Source organism: Chlorocebus sabaeus, chromosome 18, assembly GCF_047675955.1.
Source record: "Chlorocebus sabaeus isolate Y175 chromosome 18, mChlSab1.0.hap1, whole genome shotgun sequence".
In the NCBI taxonomy this organism is placed as follows: domain Eukaryota; kingdom Metazoa; phylum Chordata; class Mammalia; order Primates; family Cercopithecidae; genus Chlorocebus; species Chlorocebus sabaeus.
Genome location: NC_132921.1, coordinates 11,089,522 through 11,097,728, shown reverse-complemented (window position 1 = coordinate 11,097,728; position 8,207 = coordinate 11,089,522). Strand labels below are relative to the sequence as shown.

Here is an 8,207-nt window from a genome sequence, read left to right as displayed (position 1 = left end):
CCATTTTCTTCCTGGAACATTTTTTCCTTACCACTCTTTCTGCTTAAATTGTGAAAATCTGTTAGGGCACTTTCCTTGGGTCTTCTCCCTAGCAAGCAACCTGAGACCTTTCTCAAGTCCATATAAAAGTTTCCCAGCTTATCCATTCCACCATGGCCTAGGAAGACAAAATGCTTCTCCAAAACCAAGAGGTGTGCATTAGTCCATTTTCATACTGCTATAAAGAACTGCCTGAAGCTGGGTAACTTATAAAGCAAAGAGGTTTAATCGACTCACAATTCAGCCTGGCTGGAGGAGGGCTCAGGAAACTTACAATCATGGCAGAAAACAAAGGAGATGTGAGGCACCTTCTTCACAAGGCGGCAGGAAGGAGAAGTGTGGAGCAAAGGTGGAAGAGCCCCTCATAAAACCATCAAATCTCAGAAGAACTCACTCTCTATCATGAGAACAGCATGGGGGAAACTACTCTTATGATTCAATTACCTTTACCTGGTCTCTCCCTTGACATGTGGAGTTACATTACGGGGGTTACAATTCAAGATGAAATTTGGGTGGGGACACAAACCATATCAACATGTGAGCATCTACTACTGAGCGTGTGCTCAGCACTGGGCAAAAGATTAACAAGAAAATGCCTTGCCTCTGGGTCACTTGCAATCAGGGGGATGTGCACGCCACCAATCCACTTAATACATACATATGTATAGATATATAGAGATATAGATGTATATTTGTGTGTTTGTAGAAAACACAAATTTTGCATAGTCATGGAGCATCAGAGAAAGAAAATAATACCTAATCTGATACTTAAAGGAGAAGTAATTATTATCAAGTTCATAAATGTGATGAAAGCATTCCAAACAGATGGTACTCAGGAAGAAAGACCTAAAGGCATCACACAATCAAGTGTAAGTGAAGTATTTTAAGTCAGTCCGCATTCACTCAAACCGTGGAAATCAAAGTTGTGAGTAGTAAGAAGCTAGTCTGGGGAGGAGGGCAGGCTTTAGTGCAGAGCGTGAATTTCAGATGTTGCTGAGTGGGAGGCAATTATAATAACCTATGCAAGCATTTATCAAGACAGGACCTGAGGATATATATTATCAGGGATTGTTCGGTGTTTCAAATACGTAATTTGTAGTTTTCAATTTTGATTATACATTGGAATCATCCTGATGACCACCTTATACCCAACTACTGACATATAATTTCAGCAGCAGCAGGTGGGATCATGATTAAAATGACAAAAATCCCCAAGTAGTATTGCTTTAATTGCCACAAATTAAAGAGAAAATAAAAGAGGCACAAAAACAGGCAAATCATATATTTGTAGTAGTGAAGGTCATATGGTAAGGTACAAATGAAAGTTTCAAAGAAAGTTCAATAAAACAACACAATTAGGAGAAGAATGATGTCACCCCTGTCCATGTTGCAGAATGGGTGCAATGAATTCTAGAGAACCAGTGGACAGCAGAAAAATACAAACCTGAGAAGGATAATTTAATTTCAGCAAAACGTCATTCATCAAATTAAAATAATACATTGAAAATTGCTTAATTTACATATAATTATATCTCCATTTAATTTTTAATTAAATTTGCTTTTTTTGTCTGATAGAAGTCATATCCATGAAGAGTTTATACCCAGATTTTATGCATTATATATTTTTATATATTTATGGAACATGCTGAAAATAAATGTATTCAATCTTTTAGGTCCTCAATATTTATTTTTCTTCAAAGAGGATTTGGAGCTTGTTGCTTTCCAAGTAGAAGGTTAACATTCTGATTTCACATTAGAAGGTCACCATTCCAGTTACCAGAAAATGAAGGAGAACAGCATGAAGGAAAGGTCTGCAGAGACACCTCTCACCTTAGGAGACTTCGAAGGGATTGGGGAAAATAAATGTTCTCATCTCACTCTCCTGACTTTCTCTGACCATCTGCTGGGATTTTCAGTGGCCAATAGGAGGGAGAGGAAAATCCCTGTTGATGTGGCAAGAAGTCAGCATCCTGGAGTGAGACAAGGTGAAGAAGGGCAGAACCAATATGGAATGCCAAACTGGAGATCCCAGCACAGCTGCTTCTCAAAACAGTTTTTAAAAAATGAAAAACAAGACATTCTGTTGGTAAAAATATGAAGACTTCTGTTTACATTCTTTGCTTAAATGTATGTGTTTCTAGCTTAAAAAAAGAGTATCTGTGAATCATTTTTATGAAGTGAAAATTATGAGAATTGAACCTGTTAATCTGAAAATTCTCTCTTTTTAAAAGTATGGTCTTATATTTAGAAATAAATTTAACTAATGGGGTGATAAGGGCAGGCCTCAAGCCAAGAAAATGATAAAAGGATTAACTAATCCAAGGCAAAAAGGTCTTTATTTTGTAAAGAGTCAGGTTTAAATCTTCCAATAGCAAAAGTTCAGATTTAAAAAGGTGGGAGGCTGATGCACATCCTGCACATGTACCCTGGAACATAATAATAATAATAATAATAATAATAATAAATAATTACTAAAAAATTTTTTAAACGAAAAGAAAGGTGAGAGGAATGAATGTCTTCCCCAGTCCCCTATCCATTGGTTAAAGAATAATTTATAAATCTCTTTGTTTTTCTAAAACACTTTTTTTCTAATTTTAAAGATAAATGTTAAATTCAATTTACATTTTAAAATGTGTTTAAAAAGCATACATTGTATAACAAAACTGAAAAGTTTATTATTGTACCTTAATTGCTTTAGAAGAATATTTTGTTTTTCTTTGTGGAAATGAGAAGTTACTAGTAATACAAATTTGGAAATTTGGGACATATCAATCTAGTTTCCTGCAAGTATTTGCATTTCTTCACTAAATGTAGACAAAATCTTAAATAAATGAAACAGGAATTTAGAATTGTCATTGAAAGACTTTAGGGTTTAAATAAGTTAGAATTTTGTAAGCTAATACAACTCTAAAAATTTGAATTTATAAACAGAATTTATAGACTCTATAAAATAATATTACATTTAGTATTTATGTATACCTTGTAAACCTTTTCTAAAATTATTCAGTAGTTTTTGGAAGTCATAATTTGTCACGGAAATAGATTTATATTTTCCAATACCCTCTGAAATTTTGGATTTCACAAGAGGGATTCATGTGGTTAAAACGAGAATGCTTAAAAAACAGACATGTGAAGTAAAGTTGGATTTGTCATGTTAGTCAAAAGGAGATTTTTGACCAAACCTCTACAGCACATATTTGCACATACTATTCTGGGCTAATTATGAGAAATTTCTAGAGAGGCATCATCTCTTGAATTTCCCTACAGGAAATCTGAAGACTTTGACTGCTATTGGATCCAAACAAGACCACGTAAGAGAACCATTTGGAGTGATACATAACAACCATTGGTACAATATAAATACTGTAACATGATAATGAATAGTATAACACATTAAATATGAAAAAAAAATTTTTTTTGAGACAGTGTCTTGCTCTCCTCCCACTTCAGCCTCCCAAGTAGCTGGGACTATAAGTGTATGCCACCACACCCGGCTAATTTTTGTATATTTTTTAGAGGCGAGGTCTCAGTATGTTGTCCAGACTTGTTTCAAACTCCCGAGAACAAGTGATCTGCCCACCTCACCCTCCCAAAGTGCTAGGATTACAGGTGTGTGCCACTATGTCTGGCCAAAAAAAGATATTTTATATCATAATATAAGAACAAGTTTGTGGTAATTCCATATGTCCAAGCTGAAACATGCTCTGGTGCCACAAAGCAGAATATGTTTCCATGGTTAATGGAATCATAACAAAAGTGCACGTAAAGGAATTCCTATTGAATGAGCTGTTGACAGTTTGAGCATCCAAAGATGAATACTTTAGTTAATTGAAAAATATCCAGTCCATAAAGAATTGAGTTCATAATGATACTTCAAACAAAGAAAAGATAATTTAAAGGTATTTTAAATTATAAAATGTATAGTTGTTGAGTAGTTTACTTCTTCATATACCTTAAAAATATTATAATAAAAAAATATTGTGAGAGAACAGAAAAAAACATGTGGAAGACTTTTAATCTGTATAAATGTGTTTAAATGTCGAAATTATATAAAGCAAAAAGAATTTGGCCTTTTAAAGTAACAGCATTGTTACTCTAATATAATAGTTGAATTGAGTAACTGGTTTATTTAGACATGAAATTATGATGAAGTTCTCAATTTATAAAGAGTGTCGCAGCATCGAAGAGAACTGAGGTTTACTGCATCTGTATGAATAATTTATTAAATTCTAAAAATTATTTAGTATCTAGGAAAAACTTGTTTAAAAATCAGAAAATTGAAGTATTTTAAAAGGAAACAGAATTTTTAAAATATAGATTAATGTATGTAAAGGAATACTTTAACTTAGATGAAGCGATGTCTCTGCAGCCAAAAACTCTGAGCACTTTCAATCTAAAGTAGCTTGTAGTTTTCAGCCTTTCTGAAGAGAAAATATTCAAGATAATTTAGTTCTAGTTTTAAAATAGAATCAGCTGTATTAAATTTAGGAAAACAAAATCGTTTTGTGATTGAGATAATTTATGTGGAAAAAAACAAACAACCTGGTATAAATATGTAGGACATTATCCCATTATCCATATCTATCTATCTCTCTATCTCCCTACCTACCTACCTACCTACCTATCTAGTGTGCTCTAAACAATAAATATAAGGATGGTATAAAAATCCAATGTTTCTTATTAGTTTTAAAAACAATTTGATAAATTTTAAAGTAGACATACAGAGAGAGAGAGACAGAAAAAGAAAGGATATAGATGGTAGAGACACAAATACAGATGGACACAGAGACAAGAATAAAGATACAGATTTTGAAGAATGCTTAAGAGAAACAATGGTCTTCAGCTGATAAGTATGTCATAGTCCAGGTAGTGGGGATTCCACTTGGGAGATGCTATAATCATGAGGAACAATGTCACATGTCAGTGTGTGTACATCGACTCAAACTTACCTTAGGATGAAACAGAAATCTGCAAAGCAGTGGTTAAGGTAAATGAATTGAATCTGGATTGGGGTGGTTCATGGATTTAGTTCCATTGCCGAAGGATCTCAGAGCCATGGCATTTTGATTTTTCTCATCTTTCCTCATAGCTGCTGTGTGGCCACAAAATCACTGCTTTTCCTGTCACATCAAATACTCACTTTAGCCATGACGAAGAGGCTGATTAAAGGCCAGAAAAATAAAAACAAAGACACAGATCAGACGAAACAGAAAGCATGAGTCTTGAAGTGCTCACTTTTGAGGAGCGTTCTTAAAAATTCCACCGAGCAAGTTCCACTTACCACAGCCTTAGAGCCAGCCAAAGCTGGAAACGCCATTGGGAAATGTAGCTTTTTTAGCTGTCTGGATTTTCACTTCCAACAAAATCGGTACTGTTAGCAAGGAAAATGTGGGGAATGGATATTGGATCAGCATTTTGCAATCTCTGCAACCATTCTTTCTCTTTGACATTGTTATGTTTTACTAAATTATTTACCGAAGTGTCAAATAAAACATATCTATTATTTAAATACCAACCCTGGTAAGGTCACCAACTTTTCCAAAATTAATAAACGTTTTTAGAGTAGCTTCAGGTTTAGCATAAAATTAAGCAGAAAGTATAGAGTTCCCAAACACCACTCCCCATCCCACTCACAAACACAGCCTCTCCCACTATCAACATCTCTCATTAGTTTGGTGCATTTGTTAACCATAAATGAGCCAATATATAGGCAGGTCATTATTGGCCAGAGTTTATAGTTTTCTTGAACTTTCATTCTGTGTTGTACATTCTATGGGTTTTGACAGAAGTGTAATTATGTGTGTCGAATATCGTAGTGTGAAACAGAATGGTTTTAATGCCCTAAAACTCCCGTGTTCCACCTATTCATCCCTCACTTCCCCAAAACCTCTGGCATCCACCGAACTTTTCACTGCCTCTGTAGCTTTCTTTTTTCCGGAATGTAATGCACTCAGAGTCATATAGTTATGTAGTCTTTTTGTGTTGACATCTTCACTTAGTAATATGCATTTACAGTTCCTCTGTGTGTTTCTGTGACTTGAGAGCTCATTTCTTTTTAGTATTGAACAATATTCTATTGTATGGAAGTACCACAGTCTATTTGTTCACCTGCTGAAGGGCATTTTAGTTGCTTCCAAGTTTTGATAATTATAAATAAAGCTGATATAAACATTCATGTGCAGGTTTTTGTATGGACATCTGTTTGAATACCATTTAATTTTAGTCACATTGCCTAACAAGTATTTGCAAAAGTGTCGGTTGTTCAAACTCCTCTAGTGCTGAAAATAACTGAATTACAATATTTAACAATTTAAATTCATTTTTTCATTAATAAAGAGTACAGTATTATTACCTATATCAAACATAGTCCTCCACAGTAAAAGCGTGTATAGAATTACCAATTTAATAAAACATAACCATAAAATTACTTTTTATATTGAAAGTAGTTTCATAGTATGTAGATTCACTACATTGATATTAGCATAAACACTTTGAAATATACTTTTAGCATGTCTTTTGGATGTCAAGCTATATATTGCTGTAATAATAAACACTGCTTTGAATTCCATTTCTAAGGGTTTATTGTTAATTTTATTTGCTTATTTCAGGTAAAAATCAGAAATTTTTTCTCTGAGTAAGTCTTCTCCCAAACATGTCTATGTTTAAAACTAATCCTTTTTTTACATGCTATTGATTCCAAGTTTCTGATTTACTTCTATTCTTTCTTATTTCATTTAAACCAAATCCAGATGCTTCATCTCACTATTTGAGGTACACCAAGCCCTACAATCCCTCACTCAACTTCTTATTTAATTGCACACAACTCCAAACTACTTTTTAATTACTTATGCTATTTTCAGTGGCTTTGCGTATAATTTCATTCTCCGGCTCATATGGTTCTTTCTCTCTGTTCCTTTTTCCCAGTCTAAATTTTTCAAATTCTTTAAGTACAAAAGAACCCTCCTATTGCCATTTTTCTAGGTATCCAGTAAACTCTACCCTAATACTTCATAAAACACCAGACTCTCTATTCAAACATTCACATTTTGGTCTATATCACACACTTAAATACTTAATATCCTATTTTACAGTATTTGTAAGCTATTTTCAGTATGTTTGTCTTCTCACCTTATCTAGACTAAGCTCCCCTGGCACCTAACACGTTGCTGATCACGTGGTAGATTTTTAATCAATACTTGCTAAGTTTTTTAAATTAATTCAGTTATTGCGCGTATATATGCCAATACACGTATTGTCTTTGTCATCTGCATTGTTTTATCTAGACGTCATACTTTGCCTCTAATCTATTTAATTCATACTTGTAGGTTGAACCCCATTGCAGATTCTGTAAACAATCTTCTTTTATTAGCAGGATGAATAAAAAGAATCTTAGGTCAATAATTTCCTCATGTAATGACTGTCTTTTGCCTTGACACTCATAGACTCACTTCTTCCAATAGTCCTCCAGTAGCCAGGCTTTTGGAGTATTCTATCTTCCTCCTCAGGTATGCTGCTGACTTGCTCCCCAAGTGTTTCAGATGTAAACAGTACTTCGTTTCTCATGTTTCATGTTCCATGTGATGGGTTTATTTCTCCTGAGCAAGTCAGTTTCATGAGAGAATGAACTGTATTCCTCTTAATACTGTTCTTCACGTTACCTAGCAAAACTACAAGACACTAAATAAATGTTCATTAAATGAGTTAAAGCTTACCCAATATTTGCACTGGGGATTCACTATTGCTGTTATGACTTGCACTAATTACAGTCTTCATTTCTTTCTTCCACGTACCTGGATTTTGATTTGATTTGGTTTGGGAATTTATTAAAAGTGAACGCCTTTAACTTTTCTTTCTTATAATAAATACCTTAGAATTGACTCTTTTCAATATTTGGAGCTTCAGCCTTCAGTGAGCTCTTAGCTGATCTCACTGACAGCGGAGTCCTAATTCAGATACCCACCTCTGTTAGAGCAAATGAATGCAGTTGTAGCATGGAGTCAAAATTAAGCTAGGGCAATTTTAGCACATTTTCTGTCTAAATAACATTCCAAACTCAATCTTTATTGGGTTAATGTATTAGTCTGTTTTCACATTGCTATAAAGAACAATCTGAGGCTAGGTAATTTACAGAGGAAAGAGGTTTAGTTGACTCAATCATAGTTTGCATA

At 34.0% G+C, this 8,207-nt stretch overlaps 1 long non-coding RNA gene across 1 annotated transcript; it reads right to left on the bottom strand.

Moving 5' to 3' along the window:
• Nucleotides 1-1,237: 1,237 nt before the first annotated feature.
• Nucleotides 1,238-7,765, bottom strand: LOC140709043 (uncharacterized). The gene is made up of 4 exons (XR_012089379.1): nucleotides 7,488-7,765; nucleotides 5,321-5,410; nucleotides 4,989-5,198; nucleotides 1,238-2,009 (listed from the first exon to the last, which is right to left on the bottom strand). It is a non-coding gene; the product is annotated as an uncharacterized lncRNA (long non-coding RNA).
• Nucleotides 7,766-8,207: the final 442 nt, after the last annotated feature.